Source organism: Equus quagga, chromosome 5 (genome assembly GCF_021613505.1).
Source record: "Equus quagga isolate Etosha38 chromosome 5, UCLA_HA_Equagga_1.0, whole genome shotgun sequence".
NCBI lineage: Eukaryota > Metazoa > Chordata > Mammalia > Perissodactyla > Equidae > Equus > Equus quagga.
The window spans coordinates 111,866,221-111,890,564 of record NC_060271.1 but is presented as its reverse complement, the minus strand read 5'-3'; the positions used below and the strand labels follow the sequence as shown (position 1 = coordinate 111,890,564).

The 24,344-nt window shown below is 39.0% G+C and overlaps 1 protein-coding gene across 10 annotated transcripts in view; it reads left to right on the top strand.

The window, feature by feature from the left end:
* LTBP1 (latent transforming growth factor beta binding protein 1) overlaps positions 1-24,344 on the top strand; it is a 383,440-nt gene that overhangs the window by 170,777 nt on the left and 188,319 nt on the right. The gene's annotated exons all lie outside the window — the stretch shown is intronic.

Here is a 24,344-nt window from a genome sequence, read left to right as displayed (position 1 = left end):
AGAAACATAATTTTTATAGTAATTGAAGAGGTAGTTTTTCCATCTGATGCATGTTTGAGTTCATTTATCTCTTGCCAATTCCCCGGGTTATCTTAATTTACTTGGATTAACAGCTCCTTGAATTTTTTTTCTTCACGTGGAATTAAAGAAAAGTCCAGATGCCTGAGCATTCTTCAGCAAAATACAATGTTTAATAGTGTTTGTGCTGGAAATCCACCCAGCTCTTCGTCTCTGGAGGCATCAGTGGGCCTCACTTTTCTTTAGGAGATTGGAGGGTGGTGGTGTGAGGTGGGTGTATTTTTTTCCCCAACTCCTCCCTCCAGGGTCCCTGGGGATCTTCGTGTTCTTCCACCTGAGGCCACAGCTTCTGTCACGAGGAGCTCTCTTTGCTGGTTTCCTGCCTTTACAGTCCCACCGTACTGTTCTCACCGTGGATTTCCCAGACCTCAGCAGAGTTCCTCTGACCTCTGTCAAGAGTCTATTAGGCTGTCTTCAGTCTTGCCCTATTTTAGTGTGCCTTTCTTTCCTGACTGTCCCTTGACTCATCCTCAAATTACAGTTAAAAGACCTGTAGGCAGATTTTTTAGAGAGTTGATTTGTATGGCATCTTCTTTAAAAAAAAAAAAATTACAATTAGCTTTTTTGATTATGTAACACATGGTACAAAATTTAAAAGACACAAGAAGGGCCTACTCTAGAATGAAAAGTCAGTCTTCTTTTGATCTCTGTCCTCTAAACATCCATTTTTCTTTGCAGGGGCAAATACTCTGACCCATTTCTTGAGTGTCTTCCAGAATTGAGGTGTTGTGGCATATATCCTTGAAACTGCTAGAATATTTTGTTTACTATATTTCACTCTGCTTTATTCATGTAATGTCTATATCACCACAAATAAATTTGCCTTGTCTTTTATAAAGGCTGCATAATATTCCATCCTGGCATATACTATAATTTTTTGAACCAGACTGTATTGTTGAACTTTTTGCCTTTTCGACTTTTATCTTTGTCATTCAAGCTGCAGTCGATAATAAATTCTGTAATATACATGTGTGAATATCTCAAGATAAATTGTGAGAAACAAAGTTGCATCAAAGAGTATGTTCTGGTGTAATTTTAATAGACATTCAAATTATCTACTATAAAAGTTGTACTCATCTACATTCTCAATACAGAGAATTTAAATTAGGATTTAGAATCCTAATTTGCATCTCCCAATGCAGAGATTGTCTATATCACCATACTCTTTCCATACAGATTATTAAACGTTTTGAAGTCTGCCACTCTGGGAAGTTGGAGTTTTAATTTGTATTTGAAATTAAACTGTATTTGTGTAGGAGATTGAATCTTTTCATTTGTCTAAAACAGAGTTTCTCAACCTCAGCATTATTCACATTTGGGCTAGCTAGTTCTTTGTTTCAAAGGGCTATCCTGTGCATTTTAGGATGTTTAACAGCATCTTTGGCCTCTACGCAATAGATTCAAGTAGTTCCTGCCCCTCCATACACACACAAGTTGTGACAACCAAAAATGTCTCCAGTCATTGCCAAATGTGGCTAGGGGCAAAATTACCCCTGGTTGAGAACCCACTGGTCCAAAGGTTTTCCCCTTTGCCTGTTTTTCTTTTCCACTGGATTGTTGGTGTTTTTTCTTTGCTTATGGTAGTTTTGTTGTGTTTTTCTTTTTAGGCCATACAGAAATTTTGGATTTTGTATGTAGTCAGATTTGTCAGTCTGCTGCTTCTCACTTACTTATAATTGATAGAGAAATTGGTTTTTGATAAAATTTTGTTAATCCAATAAAGGTACCAAATTCACCGTTTTATCAGCTTTTGACACTTCTCTTCAATCCTAGACAACAAACTCTGAAGGGGAAACCAGGATAAACCCTGAATTTTGTTGATGAGTAGCATATAAATACATTGGCGAAATCTTAAACTGCCACTTATTGAGTGCTTTCTGTATGCCCACCCTGTGTTAGACACCTTCCGTTTCTTACGTCTTAACTTACAATTCTGAATCATCAGGTTATTATTGTCATTTTATAGATGAGGAAACTAAGGAACAAGAGGTTAAGTAACTTACCTGAGGCCAAAGAGCGAGTAGCACAGCTAGACGTCGGGAACCCTCAGAAGCCCAGGGCCCCCCTACCCTGTGCTTATGGTGTCTCCTAGCTACCTCTCTGTGCCAGGGTTGGCTGAAGCCCCACGGGGATTTTCAGGGGAAAGAGCACATTTGAAGTGTCTGTGAGATCCATCTTCTTTTTGCATGGCCTGGACAGACCCACAGAACACTTCTATCCATCGCGTCTGACTCAAGCCATTCACTAAATTTTGAGTCCTGGTCTGAGCGCTATCATACACGTGTGTGAAGCTTTTGTTCCTCATCTGTAGAATGGGAAGGAAGATACCCACCTCCTCGAGTTTTTATGAGGGTTAAATGAAACGTAGTTTGTAAAAATGCTTTATGGTTGGAGCAGTATCCGTATCTAAGGGGTTATTGTTAGTTATTATTAATTTCTTGATTACCATATATCGTACATTTGATTACATCAAAATACAGGCTCATTAAACTACAACACTGAACATATTTTAACATGTTGTAAGATGTAAGAGATTGACATTAACAAATGTAACCAATATAATTTCTTGTGTACATTACATTAAACTTACAAAACACCAGTTGATAACATTGCCTAGTACTTCAATATTTTTATGTCATTTAGCTGCAGTTTCAAGCTTTATACAAGGAAATTATCTTCTACTGTACATAGTTTTAATAAATTTTAGGAGAATCCGAAGACCTGTGACTCAGTTTAATTTACTATTTGGGGTTTTCGTAAGGAATTTAAACGTTTCACAGTTCTGCAAATGACACAGTTTCCACAGTTGATAGTCATTCCACTGGTGACTAAAGAGCAGAGGTTTTATTTGGACTCAAGGCATGTATGGAAAGCACACGTAATTTCTCCCCCTTCTGAAGTACTTGGCCTTTGAAATTTAATATGTAATTTAACCTTAAAATTATAGATGCTGAAAAATTTATAAGTCAAACATCAAAGGTGTTTGGATTCCAGAGACTTGTAATTGTCTGGGATCATTTAAGAAGTAATTAGTGTAATAGAATTAAGATGTGACTAATACATGTGGAGGAATGAAGAGGAATAAGCAATGAAGGAAGGAAAATGGCATTTCAGAATTGGCTCATTTACTGTCATTGGTGTGTTTCTGAAAAGTTGAAAGCTGACGATCATATGATAGTATGAAATAATCCTTTGTGCAAGAAAAGTCATTGTTCTCATGAAAATTGGTAGAGAATTTTTTGTGAAGTGAATGTGAGACCCTTAGAGCTGACAATAGCTTAGAGAACATCTCATTCACCCTTTTTATTTTATACATCAGAAATTGAGGCCCAGATAGGGAAGATGGCTACCTCAAGGTCACGGCTGGTGGCAAAGCTCAGATTCCGACCCAGGCTTGTGACTCTCATTGCATTGACAGATTGTTCTTGTTTTTTGTGGTTTTTTTTGGTGAGGAAGATTGTCCCTGAGCCAACATCTGTTTTAGTCCTCCTCTACCTTGCATGTGGGATGCCACCATAGCATGGCTTGTTGAGTGGCATGTAGGTCTGTGCTTGGGATCCGAACCTGCAAAACCCAGGCCGCTAAAAGCAGAGCATGTGAACTCAAACACCATGCCCCCGGGCTGGCCCTGACAGATAGTTTTTATATCTGGAGAGTTCTTAAAGTGGTCTTCTGTTGGACAGTGCCACTGTGTGACTATTTCTAATGCAGTTTGCACATGTGAGAGAGGAGTATCAGAGAGGGATTCTGTTTCAGCTGTTTCTTACTGACCCCATTACAACCCAAATAAGGTGAGGGTGAGAGTCACTGGGTAATTGGGCAAAGCTGGGGTGACCATACTGAAAAAAAGAATATATGTGTAAAATGGAGTATTCCCCAAATGTTATATAAACCTTTGTTCAACAGAAGAATGAGTAGATTATGCTGTGCAAACTTCAGACAGAGATTGATGTGTAGAATACCAAACCCAGAGATCCAGGGATTAAGAATTAAAAATGCAAGTAGTCATGCAGAAGAAATATCTCAGGGCATTGGCAGGCAGGCCCTCCAGTCCCAGCCACAGAAGGTTACTGACTGCCCACAGGACCTTCTGCCACAGTTCTGTGCCATTTTCTGGAATTAACCCAGAGGAGAAATTGAGAGAGGACATCCAAGATGAGCTCAAGTCTAGGAGATTCACTTTTCCCTGGCTAATTCCTAGAGGGGGTCCTGAGTAACATTTTCTTAGCTCATTGAGAGGAAGTCTGGTAATCAAGTGCCTATGATTCATTGACATTGTGGTTATCAAAGGAGTCACTTTCTAGCCAGAAAATGGAAGATTGCTTTCCAGTGATTCACATGTATTACCCAGAACACTTTGACTTCCTGGAATCTAAAATATAAACTCAAGTCCCTTGGCAATAACTTTTCAACACCACAAATCAGTGAATCCCCTCTTGACTCCTCCTTTCCCCTCCCCTTTCTCTCCCTCCCCACCTCCCTTCTCTTCCCTGCTGGTCCCCTCCTTGCCCTGATTCTTCAAATGGATTGTAGTGTACCTAAATGCTGGGTAACAGTGAAGGCAAAAAATTATTGGTCTTCGAAATGGCAGAAACACAGTGTGTAACTTCTCTTTTGTACAAAATTGACGACACAGTCTAGCACAGCATGTAATGAGGCAGGAAACATTTCTTTGGAGAGCTCAGTTAAGGTGAGATGAAAATGTCCGTTGTGCGTGTCTCATGGCTAGACAGAATGCAATGAGATGGGAATGTGGGGTGCTTAGGGTGTGCTTAATCCAAGCCCTGAATGTGCCTCTGTGAGTGAGGGAACAAAGCTGCAGCTTGGTGAGCTAGGGCCATAGGAGCAACAGCTGCACTTAGCTTGGCTCCCTCCCCTTGGCCTTGACTGAGACCTGCTAGTCTTCACAGAGGGGTAGCCTGCTGCTGCTGTGGCCCTGAAACTCATGGGCTTCTTGATCACAAATAATGGAAAATATGGGTCCCTCCAGGCTGCTGCTAAGTTGGCGATAGTCCCTCTGAGCGTTGAGTGCTTGCTGTGAAGTCAAGGCTCAGCCAATTCAGCAGCTACTTAACCAAGCTGTTGTGTTTGAGTTATCAAAAAGCTGCCACCACCAGCACTTCCTGTCCAGAACCTTTTAAAGTTAACATCTGGTTCCATTGCCAGAGAAAGAATTTCTGTTCCTCACCTCTTCTATTTCTTATTCTTTGTGCCTCATCATTCAACTCTTTAATACTTGTAAATAATAGACAGGATCTCCAGTGGTCATGCTTACTGAGTGCCTCTTAAATCTATGGGTTGGTCCAATTTGGGCTGCTTTAGCTTCCTGTGTGATGATTTGATGAACTATTAGAGAAGAAAAATTCCCACAGTAAAACTATGGGGAAAGATCTGGTCCTGAGCTTCAAGGAAAGGAAAACTAACATTGATTGAGTACCTTCTGTATACCCAGCAGACTTTTACGTATTTTCACATACTACTCCCCTTCATCCTGAGAACAGGAAGTGTGTTATTCCCATTTACTGATTAGAAAACTGGGGCCTAGTGAGTTGAAGTTCTCAGTCCAGAGAACTGTAATATTCAATCCAACTGTAAAAATAACTATTGTGGACAATTTCCATTTCTAAGCCACATAGAGAAAATTTATTAGGGTCTTGAGGAGACTTGCCCCTTTTAATTGCTGGTAGATGAATAGCAAAAGTTGAATTTAATGGAATCTGAGTGCCTTGGAATTATTTTGAGCAGGTCATTCATGTGGTTAGGGCAATGCAGTGTCCATGGAATATTTTGATTAATTGTGTCAGCGTCCTTGGGTGGCCTTCTCAAGAGCCTGGATGCCTGTCTAAGTCTGGTTTCCTCTACCTAGCTTCTAAGCTTTTACAGATGAGGTGCAACATCTCTTTATTTTGTTCCTCTAATAATCAGTATCATAAATTGAAAAGTATAGGAATTCGGTAGGGTGGATTGACCTACTATAGAAATAGTCTTTTTCAGTTCTCTTGAAAATAACTGCATGTTGTAGACAAGAATACTCTTAACTAGCTGTTTGGCACTTGTGCCTACTAGTAACTTCTGTTTCTGCCCCCTTATTGTTGATCATTGCAGTACTTAGGGATGGAAAGTAGATTTTATGTACCAACCTGTGGTTGACCTATGCAGTGTATTGAGAAGGATCCAGGGTTTACATCCAGGCCCAGCAAAAAACGTGATAGATAAATAATTATTGTTAAAGATAGAGGAAGAGAGAATAGCACCTGTCCTACAGCTGCTGCTTCCATGGGTGTTTCCAGCAGCCCAGCAGACATAACGATGATAACTGGACCTTTCCATCCCCCTCTGGCCTCTCCAAAAATCTACTGGGACAATGTGCACACTTTGGAGATGGCATGGCAGACTTTGAGTACTGATTCTGCCATTTATTAGTAGTGTTCTTTGGACTGCAAACCAAATGTCTATTAACTCTTCTATAATTTGGTATGAAACTGTGTCGTTCACAGGGTTCCTGTAAGGAGAAGATGAGATAATGAATACAGTACCCTATAAAACAAGTTCAACAGTTGTTATACCTTTCCCTTACATAGAGGGCAAATAGCCATTTCCTTATTGAAACTCTTGTCCTTGCCTTCTGCACACAAATGAGAATATTTTCATATGGATGAATAGGTAATGTCAATATTCCCATCAAAACATTTTTATATAGATAATATTATCATTTCCATCACTTTTATATACTAAATGCAGGATTACTGTATTTTATTAACAAATTAAGTGGAAAATTTTCAACAGGTTGATGTTGGGCATATTAAAGAACTTGCATCTTAGACTAAACATTCAGATAATAGCTATTACTGATGATCAATCCTAGAAATTTTGAAACATTTGGTTAGTTACTAAATAATCTTTCTGTACTTCTAGACAGTTCTCATTCAACACATTCTGACTTGTCCCGTCCCTCCTATGGCTTTTGAATTGCTTTTTTTCAGATGGGAATGGAGTGACTTGGTAAAAGTGAAGGTGCTGGCTAGCATCCCTTGATAGCTTCCCAGGAGCCTGAGGAACACATGTTGAGGAGATCATTTGATAGATTCATCATTTTTAGAGTAGAGTGACAGCCATAGATAAATAATTTCTGTGTCTGGCTCAGAAGAACAAATTTGGAGGGAAACAGACAGGAATATTGTTTTTATCTACCCTTTGTTGTGGCTGGTGTTCAATTTAAGATACCAGAATAAAGGGTGAAGTTTATCAGTCCTGAATGTTTATTTAAGAGATGTGTATTTGTTCATATGTGTGTCAGTAGATTTATACAGAATAAATGAGCATATAAAGATAGTGGTCAAATAACATCTTAAAAATTTAAATGGCTTCTTCCTTCATCATTTTTCTTGCTTGCTTTAGGAATCCTGACTGGATGTCATGATCGTATATCTGATAATTACGTGGAAAATTCTATCTCTGGTTTTTTCTTTTTCCATGGGGTATTGGGCTTGAAAACCAGAATTTTCCATTTTAATTGTAAAAACTCTGTACAGTTTTATGTTAATGGTGAAAGCAGACTTTGTATCCTTGTCTTTAAATGAAGTTTCAAGTTTTCCTAATCTAGACCATATTGATTACACTTATATGTGACGAATGAGAGTCAGTATCTTTCTTCTGCTTGGCTGTTGATCAGCTTGCTAGTAGCTGAAAGATCTGATTATAAGTCACTCATGCAGATTATGAATAAGATGTAACTTTATCCACATGTACAGCCTTTTTCCTCCAGTGATAGTAGAAGCTTCATATTCCAAAAGAAGATTAATGGAATAATTTTTTTTGTAGTTTCTTACTTTTTTGTTTTAAGGAGAACAATTTAATGGAGAAATTAGTTAAATTTTTTAGGAAGAGTTCAGAAGAGACCTGCCAGATACGGACATGGACTATGTTCAGACCCGTGGCTAACAGAAGTGGCACAAATGTATGTTAGAGGCAAAGGCAGAGGGCTTTGGTAAAGAGTGTGAGAGAGTGTTCCTTTTAGACCTGAGAAATAGGAAGCTTTAAGAGACTTTAAATCATCAATTAATGTTGGAAGTATTCAATTATATTAAAAATGATGGAAATAATGCAAAATAAGGTTTTTCAAGGTGTTCTGGATATAATGTTAAAAGTTTTAAGACAAGCTGAGGCTGTGACTAAGGTTGCAGAACTGTTGTCTTTCAAGGATTGCTGCTATCTATATAGTGGAAAAAGCATTGGCAGCCATTGAAGATATGGAACGCTAGCTGAAAACGGTCACTTCAAGCATTATTACTTATTTTGGTGTCATTTGGAATAAAAAGAAACACAAGCTGTACTGGGAGAAATACTCTTAATTGGTCCACATTTTAATGCAGAGAGAATTTAACTTTGGGTCTTCTGGCCTTCTGTCAGGGGGCTGGAGAGTGGCTCCACTGAGGTTCATTGAAACCATTGACATTTGTTGGGCACCTACTTGGGGTGTTCCAGGTGCAGTGAAGCAGGAGCACCTGGTAGTACAGGGAGCAGTCACAGGAAGTCTTACTGGGGGGAGACACGGAGCGGTGGTGGGGCCCAACAACTCAACAAGGAAGAGTGGGAAGAGGAACCTTGCCAGAATCCAGCCATGTGCCTTGGCATGGACTTGAGAGAGAGAGAGTGGTATGTTTTAGGAATCACAAGTCGATCAGTACTGTGGTCTAAAATGACCAAAGCAGGACATGGTGAAGATGAGACTGGCAGCATCTGGTAATTAATACACTAGTGCTGTGGGTAGAACCTTTAATTTTCACCACAAACGCCATGATGCAGTTACTCAAATAACCCCATGGGGTTATTACTTGAATTTCACTGAGAAAATAGGATTTTTTTTCTTGTACGTGTTAGAGAGTCATAGAAAATCCTGTAGGGAAATAAGCTAATTGCTTGAGTATACATGTCAGAAAGTACATTCTGGACATAGTATGTAGAGAACATATTGGAGAGAGGTAAGAAAGGAGGTAGGGAGACTATTGAAAAGGCTTTGCCATGGTCTATGCAAGATATAATGGCCTGAACTTGAACAAAGGCATCAAAATGGAGAGAATGGAGAGGAAGAAATAAACAGGAGAGATACTGAAGAGAGAGAATCAGTAGAATTTGGTCACAGTTGATGTGTGGGTTATGGGACAGAAAATTAACTAGGCCCCAATGTTTGTGCCTCATAAGCCGTATTCTTGAAAACTTAACAGATTATAGGACCATAAAAGTTGAGCACTGAGAAGGAAATTTATATATCAGTTAGATCTGTGGCTTTACCAATTAGAAAACCAAGTTGCAGGGGGCTGAACTGAATTGCTGAAGGTCATTTAGCTGTGTGATGCAGACCTGGGACTGGAACTCCGGTCTCCTGGCTCCCAGTACAGGGATCTTTTGACACACTAGACTTTAAGCTTGTGCAGTAAAAATCTCTATAGTAAAGGTGATTTTATTACATCCAGAAAGTATTTGTCAATATTGTTGTTGTTATTATCATTATTATTATAGGCTACATCTCTTTCATAGTAAAAGTAATGGACTGGAAAATATGAATCATGTGGTAAAGTGCTGAAATCCTGGGTAAAGTTGCTTAAATACGTCAGTTCCATGAGTAGAATTAACAGAAATTTAGACGTGAACTAGAGAAAATGATTTGCTCCAAATGTCTTGCGAAAATATGTATTTGAAAGCTGCTGGGTTTCAAGCTCTGATGGTATTGAACCTTTTAGTAGGTATAAAAGGTATAAAATGCCCCCTTCTTTGCGCATTAGGTTTTTCAAATTACCAGTTTAGTTGTGGAAATGACCTCTTCCAGAACAGCATAACTCTAAAAGTAGATAGACGTCTCTCTCAGGGTAATGCATGGGATTTTTCTTACTGTTTGGATGAGATCTGTTAGAAATTATACAATTCATGTTGAAATCCATTTGGTAAGTTTTTTAGTTTGTAGGAATTACAGAGAAGTGATTGTAGTTTGTGAAAATATTTCACTTTATATCAGTAAAAAATCATCATATGGTGCATTTGAATTCTGAATTAGAACATCCTTATATAGTTTCCTTAACTTCAGTGTCTGACTGGCCATAAAAGGAAAGGAGAAAGAGAAACAGGAGGAATACTAGGGAAAAGTTTCTGAAATTCTTCTTCGTGTACCCAAGTAGTTTGCCTGATGTTATTTGGTTTATTTAGGAAAGTTGCCAGAGGGATTTGGAAATTTTTCTAGTCCTGATTAATGATAGTAGTTTAAATTTACTTTTCTTCCATGTCTCTGATTCTTATCCTGTGCAAAATCTGGACCTCTGATTCTTTTATCGTGTAACTGAGTATTCGAGTGTCCACGAGGATGTTTCAAAAGTCGACTTAGTCTAAGTCTGAGCTACATCTCAGGCGAGTTAATTAGAAACATACCCATGGGCCAATACTGAGGATTAGAAGGAATTATCTTCAGGAAGTCAGTTTTGATACATATTGTCTTGATTTAATGGAATGTTCCAGATTCAGGAAGTATATATGGAGCCCTGAGGAATGAATAGGCATATTTTAATAACCTGAACTTGACATATCAAGTTATTTAAAAGTTAAATGAAGGGGATGTCTTGGCTCATCTTATCAGTTAGTAATGAATCACAAGGCTTTGGATCGCTTTAGCATTAGACTTTGGAAAGTTCTGCCGTGTGATTTTAAGTGGTCTATAGTTGAAGTTCTCTAAAACTACCTCCACAAAACTGACTTTCCAAATTAACCAACTCCCACAACTCCTTACTTAAAATACACTGACTGATACCTATGACATGCTGACTATTCCTAGCTGATAGTTCACCCCACACACTGTCCCTCCGAGGTCTGAGTGAATGGCTCCTAAGGGTCAAGTCTTTTGTTTCTGATGAGAAATTCCATTGTTTAATTACATATTATGTAAATTGATAAAAAATGAATGTTAAAAAAAGCGTTGTTTTCATGAAAAGTTGAATGATTTAAAAAAGACAATAAAAGCAAATTAATATAATATTGACTGTCAATTTAGGGTCAGGTAAGACAACATTAAGAAATTGGAAAGCAAACCATAAAAATCTAGAATTTGGCATTCAGCTGGCTTCACAATTAAAAAAATGTTTTGTGAAAAGCTCCATTTGCTCATTCATTCATTGAAAGAAGATTTATTAAGTACCTACCATGTGACTAGCATTTTGCTGAGCTCTAGGGATGGGCTACTGAAAGAGGCACAGTCCCAAAGACAAGATTTCTTCCCTTCAGGAGCTCATGACCTTTTAGAGAAGTCAGACAGGCACCCAGACAATTCTAGTTCAATGCTATCTGTGCTGGGCTGGCTGTGCATATGCATTCCTCCTCTGAGTATGTGGCAGGGAGTGGGAGCTCTCACTTTTCTCTGTTGTCATCAGGAAAGGCCTTAGTGATGAGGTAAAGCTGAGGCAGAGGCTTGGGTTGAGGCAGTAGGTTGCAGTGGTGACTTGGGAAGAAGAGAGAAAAGAGCCTCTAGAGAACCACATGTGTGTAAGGGAGAGTGGAGCGCTCAGAGCAGACCAAGCATTGGGGATGACTGGAACTGAAGAGAACATGACAGCAACAGCGGGAAACCCGGCTGGACGGGTTGCAAGAACTAGGTCAAGAGCCCTTCTCCTGTGACTGGGTTTAGATGTCTTCCACTGGTGTTAGAGAATCTCTGAAATAGATAATCAGGAAATTGACATGTCCGGCTTTTAGCTCAAATGAATCTGTATCTCTGAAGGAATGATCCAGTAGAAACTACTTGGGAACCTCTTTACTACCATCTGAGTTTATGGTAATATCCGTAAATCAACTTCTAGTTCCTGTTAGACATTCTCATCCCTCTCTGTGCATAGATACGAGGATAAAAAATGGGATGCTGTGTAAGATATCTAGGTTGAAACAATTTTTTTTTGATCTAACAAGTTGTAAAATTGAAGCTTGTCATGTAGTCTTACATGTAAAAAGCTTTTCTTTTACCTCCAGCTTCAATTCCTTCAACTAAGGCCTGTAAGTCTAAAAGGCAAAGAAGTGAAAAATCAGTTCTTTTCTTACTAACTGAGGTAGAAACTGGTATCTAATCGTGACAACAGTTGTCAGATGGTTTTCAGCCCTGTTTGATTGTGAATTTAGGTGATCTCTGTCAGTGCCTGAGTCTAGATCCTGTGACCTCATCAGTGTTTGGGATAGCTTACCCACCAGTCTAGAGGGGACTCGAAACTGCTTTTCCCTGGGCATTTTTGTGTCATATGGTGGTTTTAAGGGCACAATCTGCCTGGGCTCTTTAGTGTGTAAAGAAGGCATCCAGAGCCTGTTTTCCTCCCTGATGGGGTTTTCGAGTTCAGATTTCAACCAAGATCTGAGGCTGAACTCACATGTCTGTCCCTTCGGTAGCTGCATAGGCTATTCCGTATCCTTTGGAATAGATACTTTACTGATCATAGTGATTTTGACTCCTTGCACTGCGTCCCAGCATCATCTACCTTTGTGCTCGTCAGCGACAGCTTACTACTCAGGAAGGGAATGCTGGAAGGGATCCCTGCCCTTTAAATGAAGTAAAAGACCAGGGTAGAGAAATAGGCCTCGCCTGTGGCGGCGTAGTTAGGTGGGAGCCACGGGAAAGTAATGATCCATGGCGGGTGGGAATAAAAGGAAGCTGTAGACAGGCCATGCAGATTTTTGTTTATAGAAGTGGTTCCCAAACATTGTCTACCAGAATTTATCCCTTTTGGCATCCAACTGAATTTTATGGACCCCATTTCATTTTATTACCCAGTGTGTTTCTTCTTTCATGTCTCACGGGGAATGTTTCTCTGCTTTTGTCTTAGTCTTGGGCCTCCACTTTTTTTTATCCTGCATTCTTCCCCTCTTCTCCCATCCCTGACTCTACCCTAAACTGCCAGGTTTTTTTCTCCTTTCTCTCACATTATATCTTCCCCCTTTTGAAACCTCCTGTTCGAAATAACTGCTTAAAAAAATGGAAAATTTTATTTAATAACTAATATTAAGATATTTAGACTGAAATTTGAAGCAAAATTAGTTATAGTAATCCATACCTATACACGGAGTAAAAACTCCAGATGGAATGAGTTAAATACTTAAGCAAGAAAGAGAAGAAAATAACCTAAAAACTAGCATGAGATAGGTTATTTATCAGCTACTTGGAGGGTTAGTAACTTAAGGAATGAAAAAGTAGAACATATTATAGAGAAAAGAACTTAGAAACTTAATTATATAAAACTAACAGACAAAATAAATGTGTGTGTCCAAAGCAACTAAACCAAAATGAACAGAAAAATATATTTACAAAGCTATTTTCATCAATATGACAATTAAGAGCTTAAAATCTATTATCCATAAAATCCATCCTGAAAGTAATGAAAACCTGAGACTCTAAGAGATAGGTAAAATATATGATTAAAAAGATAGCTTAAACAAAAGGAAATAGAAACAGTAAACAAGTAAGTAAGGAAATGTTAAAAGTCTTTAATAAAGACATGGAAAATCAACATTGTGGTAGTGTAACCTGATTGTAGGTAAAATGTTACAGCTCAGAAGTTATTTTGAGACTATTAAACTAGTAGAAATATTTAAAAATAAAATCCAATTTTGACAAGAGCTGAACTTAACATCTTATAGTATAACTACATCTCAATAATTGATACACTCTATTTGGGAAATTTATCTGTTGATATACTTAGCAATGTAATATCTCCTCCCTAGATTCTGGGAACAGAGTGCTGAATGAAATAAAGTGCAGAGTGGTGCACAGCCTGACTGGTTGTGATAGGTGTCCCTTCTTTGCCAATACGGTGGTTTGGTTTTGTCCTCTATATGCTCTCATTACACTGTGGTCTTGAGGTTGGTGGTGATGGCTAACATTGCTGAGTGCTTAGTACTTACTGTGTTCCAAGTGCTTTGAATATCTGACCTCATTCAACACACACAACTATATGAGTTGGGTACAACTTTTATCCTCCTGTTAACAGGTGAAGAAACAGGCCAGACAAGTGTTAACATAACTTGCCCAAGATCATACCACTAATAAATGATGAAACTGGGATTCAAACCCCCTGGAGGTGTGGTTCTAGGCCCTTGCTCTTAATGCCTGTGCTCTTCTATCCTCCCCATGAGGAGACGGTTAACATTGGTGTAGTAGGCTGTTATGTTTTTCTTGTTCATTGTATCACCTAGCACATTGCCTGGTGCGTACTAAGCCATCAATAAATATTATTCATTATTTTCTCATGCATTCAACTAAGAAGGATAAAATTATACACTTATGGATATTCCTTGCAGCTTTCTTTGTAATAGTTAAAAAGAAATGCAGACAATCTAAAAAAAACCAATAGGGGAATGGCTATGTGATTTACCATGGTCAACTTAATGGAATATTATGTAGCTACTAAAAATGTTATTAAGGCTCAATAGCAATACATACCATGGAACAGTAGGATGGCTGTGTAGTAACAAAAGAATCCAGTGAACTGTAGTGATCATAACTGTAACCTGTATATCCTTCTAGGCTTTACCAGCTTGTGAGTATAGATAATATAATGATAAACCCAAGTTATCCTAGCCCTAAACCTTTGCTGCTTACACAGAACCCTCATCCCCTCTACCTCTCCTGCAAGTGTGTCTGAGGATCCCCAAGGGTGCTCGCCTCCCCACCCAGTGCTGGTAAGCTGCAGTCACCACATAGCCTCTGCCCAGATCTTCCTATCCAGCCCCTCTGAGGGCCGCTACAGATGGAGCCCCAGGAGAGCGCCTTACCCCTGCCCCTGTGGAAGGCTTCTCTCTAGAATGCTTGGCTCTGTGCCCTGACTGAGGTCCCTTCACTCTCCCTGGAATGGCCAGAGAGGTGCTTAGTAGCCTCCAGAACTTCGAGAACAGCCCTTTGTCCAACCCTGTCCTGCTCCTGGGCCCCAAAGCAAGACTTCAGTTGTTTCCCAGAGTCTCACAAAGGTGATGAGATGACAGAAAGTAGCTAAGTGCCTGGAAGACAGGGATTTCTGTCTTTTGTTTATTGATTTTTGCCAAGTGCTTAGAACAGTGCTTGGCCATGGTAGACATACGGTAAACCTTCACTAAATGAGCAAACACGTTTTGAGCTTCTAGCCTTCACTTCTCACCTCACTGGAACTCAAAGGGACAGGTGACAGACCAGCAGGTGTGCAATAGAACTTTCTGCAGTGATGGAAATATTCTGTATCTATGTTCTCCAACAAATGCTGTTGATTTCCTTGTTCTTGACTCTACATCTGCTCTTCCTCTGATGTCTGTGACCCAGAAAATTCCTGCGTGCTTTTGTTAAAAGACAAGAAGCCCTGATGTGTTTCAACTCATATATTTAGATCCCTGGAGAAGTTCATGAGTCTGCCTGATCTACAACTAGCCAGCCCTTGATCTCATTTAGGGCTGCATTAGCACATCCCATGACCCATTATGAAAAACATGTACCTGTGGAAGAAGAATAAAAAGTGTTTGGGATAAGACCAGTGAGATATGAGGGACACGTCTTGGTCGTTCCATCATAAGAGCTGTGTGGTAAAGAGCACTGACCCAGGACTTAGGGAACCTGGGTTCTCGTCCCGTTTCTGTCACTACGTGGCCATAATGTCCTAAACACACACAGTCTCTCCAACTCACTCTTTATCTGTAGAATAAGGTGGTTGACTTAGATTATTTAGTAGATCATTTTTAGCACCTCTGTGGAAACCGTAGCACTTTATGGAACACAGTTTGAAAACTACTCTAGTGTATGCTAAAGTTACACTGCATTAGAACAAAATGAGGAGTGTGAAAAGAGGTTTAGATACGTGTTACATTTTTTTCTCTCTGGAATCTTTATGGAAGTATTGTCAGTTTTTTCTTGAGCTCTTATCTGTAAAATGCTGTGCTGTGAAATACGGCAGATAGGAAAGAGGCCATGGCATTTTCATTTTTCTACCATAGTCAAAATCCAATAGGAGAAAGAGGCACAAAAAATATAATACAAGGCAGATTGATAGACAACAGAAATTGTTAGATGCCCCTGAAGTTTGCAAATGCCTCTAGGATTCTTTCTTCTTCAGCATCCTCTTCTTTTTGAAGCAAAGTTTGTTTTTCAGAGGCCATATTTCGGCCAGACTTGAAAGGGCTGCAAACATTTGCACTGGCTATGATGTCAGAAGGTTTCAGGGCAGTTTTGTGCTCTCCAGTTGGATATGCATGTTGAGGTTTTGACTTTGCAAATATTTTAAACTTCTAAATTTAGGTTCAAGTACTTCCCTGAGGCTCAGGAATAAATAAGCAGAAATTAGTGAACTTAGTGGGAATATGAACTTGGTCTGTGGAGACACCACAATAGACAGTTTGCAAATTATAGTGGTGAAAAAAAAGTTTTAAGCTTATTTTTAATATTACTGTATGTAGCTTAAGTGATGTTACTTGGTTTTGAAAGGTATTTTGCAGTGATGTTAAAGAAAATGCCAGGCTACAGTAACTAAAATGCATTGTGCCACTGCAAGTGGTTGCAGTGACACCACTGTGCAAAGTAGGGTCTCTAGAGATGATGCATGTTGTCATTTTCATGAAACCCATTTTTACTGTGCATTAGTGTGTAGCAGCACTGCTTCCTCAACTAAGCATGTTCATCTAATTCCCCCAAATGAAGTCAACTTTTCATAAACCCGTGAGCATTTTATTAACTGCTTTGTGAACCTATATGAAACTTACATTTGAATCAGTGTCTGATTATACATTAAAAATCAAAATAAAGCGTACCGCTTACCAGATTAACTCCACTTCCTTATTCACAAATTTCAAGTAGCTGGATACACGTTTTTCCCTATTTTAAAATTTAAATCCTGCCTATCACGTTAGATGAGATGAAGAAATCTGAATTTCACTGTATTTGCTAGCTTGGTTCAACTTCTGAGAACCAGAATTTCAGGGATGGAAAAGAACCTGTAGATTGTATCTTTGGGCCACCTCCTTTTGCAGATGGGGACACTGTAACCCACAAAGTGAAATGATTTGCCTCAGTTTTCAAAGGTTGTTACTGAGAGGATAACCCTAACCCAAGGTATCTGGTATTCTTGTCTTCACTCTGCAGCCTGAAAATGTTACTATGTTTTTCCTAAGGGTGAAAAAGCCCTGGGGTTTAGGAATTACTACAATAGCAACGCAGACAGCTTCCATGGGTGAAGGGTAACAAGTGGAATTTTGTGATATACTGGATATGTGGAGCTCCTTAGGTTGTGTAAAGTATGAAACTAGATCAGACTAGATAGTCCACAGCTATAGTGAGGTTGATAATAAATGAACAGAAAGCCATAAACAAAGTTGAGATGATGGATGGCCGTGTCCCAAATTGGAAGCTCTGGTGTGTGTGGTAGGGCTTCATATCTCCTGAATTATAAACAGATCGTGGTATGGAAGCATTTGCTAATGTGCACCAGCATTAAGAACTAGTGACATTTTTGAAATTTTTGTTTGTGTTAAGGTTGACATTTTGCATTTGTTGAAATCTGCATTTCCTTGAGTATTTGAGGGGGGGGGATGAGATGAAGATGGTCGTCTTAGTTGCCAAAGCAGGTAAAAGAGATTCTCTCCTGCAGGGAGAGTGTGGGGGGTACCTTTTTAGCTCTTATTAAAGCATTTCCTTTTGCCCCAAGATTTCTTTAGATTCTGTTTTTTGCTTTTACGTGCATTATCGAGAATGCGAACCTCTTCTCTCACATTAAAGAAAAAATCCTCTTAGCAATGGGATGGTTATATATTTAATGAATTAAAATAAACCTTTTGGAATTTATCTTGATTCTGGCTAGTTATTCAAAAATGTAAAATGAGACCCAGGAGCTCATAGCAAGTTTACAGTGCACATCTCATGTGTATACACAGAGGATCCTGCTCATCCCTGCTCCTTCTTCTCTGGTTCTGACTCCTGGGATTCACGTATGTCCTGGTCCTAAGTTTTAACTTTTTATTTATATTTTTTCTGTTTCACTGTATCTACTTTTATAGGCTGCCCTATATCCTTGTGGAAAGAAACAGAAATCTGACCCTTGTCTGTTTCTCAAACCCAGCTTTTCTCACTTTTTCCTTCTCTCCTCCTCTCCCCTCAACATGAGCCTCCTTTCAGTTTGTGGGCCTTTCTAAACCATGTCTCACCTCAAGATCTCAGCTCCTGTTATTTCTTCTTCCTCAAACACCCTCTTGCCAACTTTTCACATCACTGAATTCTTCTCCTCTTAGATTTGACTTAAATGTCACCTTCTTGGACAGGTTTTTCCGGCCCACTATATCTCAGATGTTTTCTTGGTGAGGTCTGTGAGTCAGTATAAGTTAGCAGATCAAGAATTGGCTATGGGAAAATTTAGAGCACAACAATTGTAAATCTATACATTCTATTAAAAAAAAAAATCCCCAAACCTAGATTTTAGTAAATTCCTGCTCCTCTCTGCTTCCTTCTTGGCTCATGTGTAGGACTAGGCCTACTCAGTTCCTCCTTGTAGCTTCAGAAGAATGTGACCTCCATCTTGGCTTTCAGCTCCAGGGTTTTTGTTTTTGGTAATGCATACTGAATTAAAAGGCAAGCATACAGGAGTTTTTTTTTTTTTTTTGTAAAGAATGGGATATGTTCTTAAAGTAAGCAGTGGTTTGCAGCATTTAATTATCTAACACATATGTTATCAGAAAGCTTTATAAAGCTACAGTGTTAACATTTTAACCCACTTTCTGGCTGAATAGAGTTTACGGGTGGGTACCCTTTAAAAGAGGACAGTGTGTAGGTATGTTTAGGGGAAGAAATAAAGTGATAACTTTTACTTGCAAAAAAATATTATAGCTCTTTTTTCAAACTCCAAGGGATAGCAACCAAAATGCCGAGAGCCTTTAAGGGAATATTATTCTTCTAATCAGGGACAAGTGGGAAAGTTTAATTAGCTATTCAAATAAAAATTGTGTGTGTGTGTTCTGTGAGATGACAGTTGTAGGTTTTCCTTCAGAAGGAGGTTTGTTTTCCCTTTTCGGCCTTAGCCACAATAGCTTGAAACGGTCTATCTGCTGGCACAGAAAGCAAGGGGGTGGGTGGAGGAGCCCGGATGTTGCTGCAGGAAAGTCGAGTACATTCTTAGAGTGCCTTTTGAGGACAAGCAGTTGAAGTATTTTTATAGTTAGCTAAGATAACAGGAAAGAAAGGGAGAGAGTATACCTTTTTATAGTACAAATCTTTAGAAAATTCAGTTTGCCCATATTTGTATACAAGTCATTAAAATATATTCATTTAAACTAAGTTCCAGTTTGTGGCATACAAGGTAAATATTATTCTGTCAGCCTGAGTTCTTAAGTAGTGTATGTTGTTTTACAGACCAAAGTAAAATGGTGTAATGCACCAAAACGCTTGACATATTTAAAACCTCCAACTTATTCTTCCTACATGGATCCTTTCTGTCATTTTGACCTTTTGTAGTAGTACCATCTGATATTTTGAGTGGCTGTCATGAAATTACACTTTCTGGAATAACAGGCTGAAGGCCCATATACTCTTGTTATTTGTAGTACGGCCCAGGTGATCCTATGATGCAATCTAGGGAATTATGATGATGGCCAGCAAAATGTCCAGCTGACAAGGCTATGGAATTTCTCAGCCAGCATTCTATGTTACACCTTCTGGTTATATGTTCTAAAATATATGTCCCATAGCTAGACTTGCAGCCAGCATACCACCCGCTTCTCCAGTCAGCCTTAAAGACAGCTTATTCTTTTTCCTCTTCGTGTGTTGAGGAGGTTTCATAGAACACTGGCAGCACAGACTATATATCCCTAGGCGGTGTTTTGAGAGTGGCATGAACTTTTGAAACAGAAAGAAACCATTCATAGTTAAATCGTTAAGTTTGTAAGTTGATTTTACATTTGTTTTCTTTGATATAAAAGACTATTTAGCTTTAAAAAGATCACCTGCCACAAAGGATCCAAGGTGTATTTATTGAGCTGAGGCAAAGAACTTTATATTGTAACTTAGATTTTAGAAAATGCTAGAACAGGAGACTAGTTTATTTCTCATTCATATATGTTTATAGATAGTGGCCTTTTAATGCTTGGAATAAGTCAAGCGGAAACCTTTTCCTTTGTCACCAGAGAGACACAAGGTTATTGGGGTTCTATTCTGGGATTATTGCCATATCCACTTAGATTACTGCAGTCCTTGAAACATTTGTATTTGAGGGTAGATTTAAACAAAACTAGTTAAAGTCATGTTAGATTTCAAAATGTGCTATTGATTCTAGAAACATCTAGTAAAAGTCAACTGGTTAATGTTTCTTTGAAAAAATTTAGTATAGATTGTAGGTAGTCCTTTTTGCATGATAGTACAGGACTATAAACAGGACCATTCAAGCTGAAAATGTGCAAAATGATCTTAATAATCAATGGAAAAACTGCCAGTTCCATGACCTTTAAAATTTTTTTGTAAAAACATTAAAACTTTTACTCTAGGTTATAAATGTATAGGGAAATGAAAAAATAGTAAAGCTAATATTTATTTAATGCCCTGTAATTTACAATGTTAGAAAAACTGAGAAAGTGTTATATTTCTTTGAGTAGAACTTATCGAGAGTGGTTTGAACATGTTCGCTTTCTTCTCGTTGTATAACTTATGATATGGAATATCTTTTCTCTGTCTTAGTGAATTGTCATGCTCCTTTCCAAGTCTGGATCAGCTTCCAACATCTCACCCTTTGTGCTTTCAGAGTTGTGAAATATCTGAGTTCCTTTAGTGTTACTTCTTTGGGACAGCTTCATCCTTTTCATCACTACCAGTTTCCAATTTTGCTTCCAGTGTTACCACTTTTCATTGCTTTGCTGCTTTCATTTTTCTTGGCCCTTTTGATTATCCACTTCTGTACAATGTCATGTGAGTTTATCACTGCAAGACGAGGCAGCACAGCTACCTGCTTTGCTGTCTGTGCATGAACTGAATAACAGATGTGCAGGGATCAATTGCCAGTGGACTTTGAAGGAAGTGACCTGATTGGTTACTGATCATGATACACATCTAGTGATTTGTGGAACGAAGAGCTAGCAGTGAAGTTTGTACTTAATGCAATTACTCACGGTTAACATACCGTCACAACTGAAGTTTGAGCCATGCTGTTGTGGGGGACAGGTGTTATTTAACTAAACTGTTGTAACTGAAATTCATGCATGTTAGAACCATGCATAGTGAGGAGTGCCTGAATTCCAGTAATAAATCATTTGTACTATGTTTAAATCTTGGCCTGGCTCCCCTTTCCCTTGCTCATTGTACCTTGAACCCATCCAGTGTAGACAAGCTGTGATGTAGAAATTCAGTTCAGAATTCAACTGGGAGTTATGAAGTCTTTGACTCAATCTTGGAGTCAACTTTGACTCTTCTTCTCTTACCCAGCCCCTAAGATTAGATCGGGCACTGGAGAAAGCATATTTCAGACTCCGTCCATCATGGGCAGTTTGACTTGATCTGCCATATAGTCAGACCCTGGACACAGTTTGTAGGTGGTCACCTTGGTCATTTTTTCTGGCTCTCTCTTTCTTCCTCTACTGTCTCCCCTCTTCCTCAGTCTACTGTTTACTTCCTGTGCCCCATCTCCATGTTGTGCCAATTCTCCCTCTATCATTATATTACTTCAAGTTTCTTTCAGTTTTTGTTGCCATTGTCCTAATCTATGGGTTTTTCAACTTGTAATTCAATTATTTTAGTAGTCTCCTAACTTCTCCACCTTAGTCACTCTCTATTTTAACTAATCCCACATGCCATTACTCTTTCAGCCTTGTTTAATTCTCTCCTTGGAGCCTCCAAAATAACTTACTAATTACAGAATGAAGTCCAAACTCTGTATCGGGCCTTTATCCATTGTCTGACTCAGGCCCACGTCTGCTAGTTTATCACCTGACCCCTGCCCTCAAAAACCTGGAGTTTCAACAAGACGGACTTTCTCATTATCTCCCAAATATGCCTGCCTCCCCTTCTTTACACACACCATTCTCCTAGGATGCAGTCCTCTCTGTGTTTCTGACTCTTGTCCAGTTTCAAAGGCTTATCCCAAATGATCTCTCCTATAAAGTCTGTTTTGACTTCCCCCAAATTACTTTTCTCTTCTCTGAAGTTCCATAGGATTTACATTTTATATTTTCCAATTTGTCACCTATTTGCTGACCTGTATTTTTAATTATCATGTATTATCTAGTCTCCCCAGTTAGCTCTTACATTCTTGAAGGGCTTTCACGGAATCTTCTATAGTACCTAGAATGGTATTTGACAAAGGGATAGGTAGAAACAGGCTCATTCTTTTGTCCAGTATTTTTTTGAGCTGCAGCATTTCTTCTAGAAGCTGAGCTTCATGCTAGGGGTAAAACATAACAAGATAAATGCCTGATCTCAGAGAGCTCCAGTGGAATGAGGTGTACGGGAAAGCTGTCAGGCAATTGTAAATCAGTAAGCTCAGTGGCATAGTGAGCAAGCTAAGGAGAGTCCCTGGAAGCACAGAAGAGAGGCACCAAACCTAGATGAGGGGCAACTGGGAATGCTTCTGGAAGAAGTGAGATTTAAACGGAGTCTAAAAGAGAAGTAGGAGTTAGGTAGACGAGGGGGCCTGAGTGGAAAGAGTGTTCCAGGCCAAGGACATAGAGTGGATGAAGCTCAAGAGGGACGAGAGGGACCTGCACGCTGAGGAGCTGAATAAAGTTCAGTGTTGCTGGACTGTCGGGAATGAGGTGAGATTCCTGAGTGTTGAGGTGTAGGCCGGAACAGAGGCCCTGTGACGGTAAAGAAGTGGACATATTTGATGAATGTTTAGAAGGGAGGACTTCCAGGACTGGATGTTTGGATAGGTGAAGTGACAGCACTCAGGTTTCTGGTAAGGACTACTTGATGAAGACAGATTTTAGGGGGTAAGATGTTGAGTTCAGGTTTGGACATTTTGAGTTCGAGAGGCCTGTGGCATATGTACATGGGAATACACAATAGTAGACAGTTCAGAGCACAGCAGAAAGCTTTGGCTGGGAAATACAAATTTAGGTGACAGCATATGACGGTGAAATTATAGAGAAAGAGTGTGTAGCACTAGTAAAAAAGATTTTAAGGCCAAATTTTAAAGCGCATCAGTATTTAAAAGACAAATAAAGAGCGGTGTCTGCAAAGAATATTAAGATGGAATGGGCAGAGAGGAAGGAGCCAAATAGATGAGTGAGATGTCACGGAAATCAAGGGAAGACTGAAATCTGTCCGTTGGATTTCACAACATGGAGACTGTTAGTGACCGTAGGAAGAGTAGTTTCCATGTAGAAGACAGGTGGGGAAAGGGAAAACAACCTGGCCCAAGCTAGTTTGTAGGAGTTCAAAAGAACAGACAGCTCTTTTGGAAAGTTTGGTCCTGGAGGAGAGGATTTAAAGCGGGTAGAAGCTGGAAAGAAAGGGAGTTGTGGGGCTTTTATTTTTTAAGCTGATGGAAATCTGATCACATTCAAAGGCTGATAGGAAGAATTCATTAGTGATGAAGAAATTGACCATAAGCTGACTTTAGGCAGAATTTAAAACTCGTCTTAAAATTCTTCACCTGTGTCCTTTTATCTTTTGGTATTCTAAGTAAATTAAATTCCAAACTACTAATCACTCTGCTACTTCTAGGTTTCACTATGATCTTGCTAACCCAAGAAGATTGCAAATTCTTGTAAAGCAAGATTCAAACTATTCTACTCCTTCATTCTGCGTAGGACTTAGTTCAGTGTCTTACATACAGAAAATTCCCAATAGATTGTTTTTAGCGCTCTCATTTGTTTCTTCATTTTCTTTGAGGAAATATTAATGTCTGCTGTGTGCCAGGCATTGTTCTAGGTGCTGAGGGTATAAAGGTCACTAAGCCAGACATAACCCTTTTCCCCAAGGAATTTATAATCTAAGGAGACAGGTAATAAATTAGTAATTAAATAGGAAAACCAAATAGTTACAGAGAGCTACTTAAAAGGATAGCGTGAGAGACAATAATCTTGACTGACTACTTTATATATATTCTTTTCCCTTGAGTTCTGCTTTCCATTGTTGGGGGAGAACAACCGCAAGCACTGGGAGAGTTCAGTGACTTAAGATGGAAAGAAAAAGGTAGTGAATAGCAGCCTATTTTTATTGTAGTATAGTAACTCCTCTGTTTACTGGTCTGATGTCAATGGGACTATGATGACTATAATGGGCTGTGTGTTTTGGGAGTTTTGTTGGTTGATTGTCATTTAGC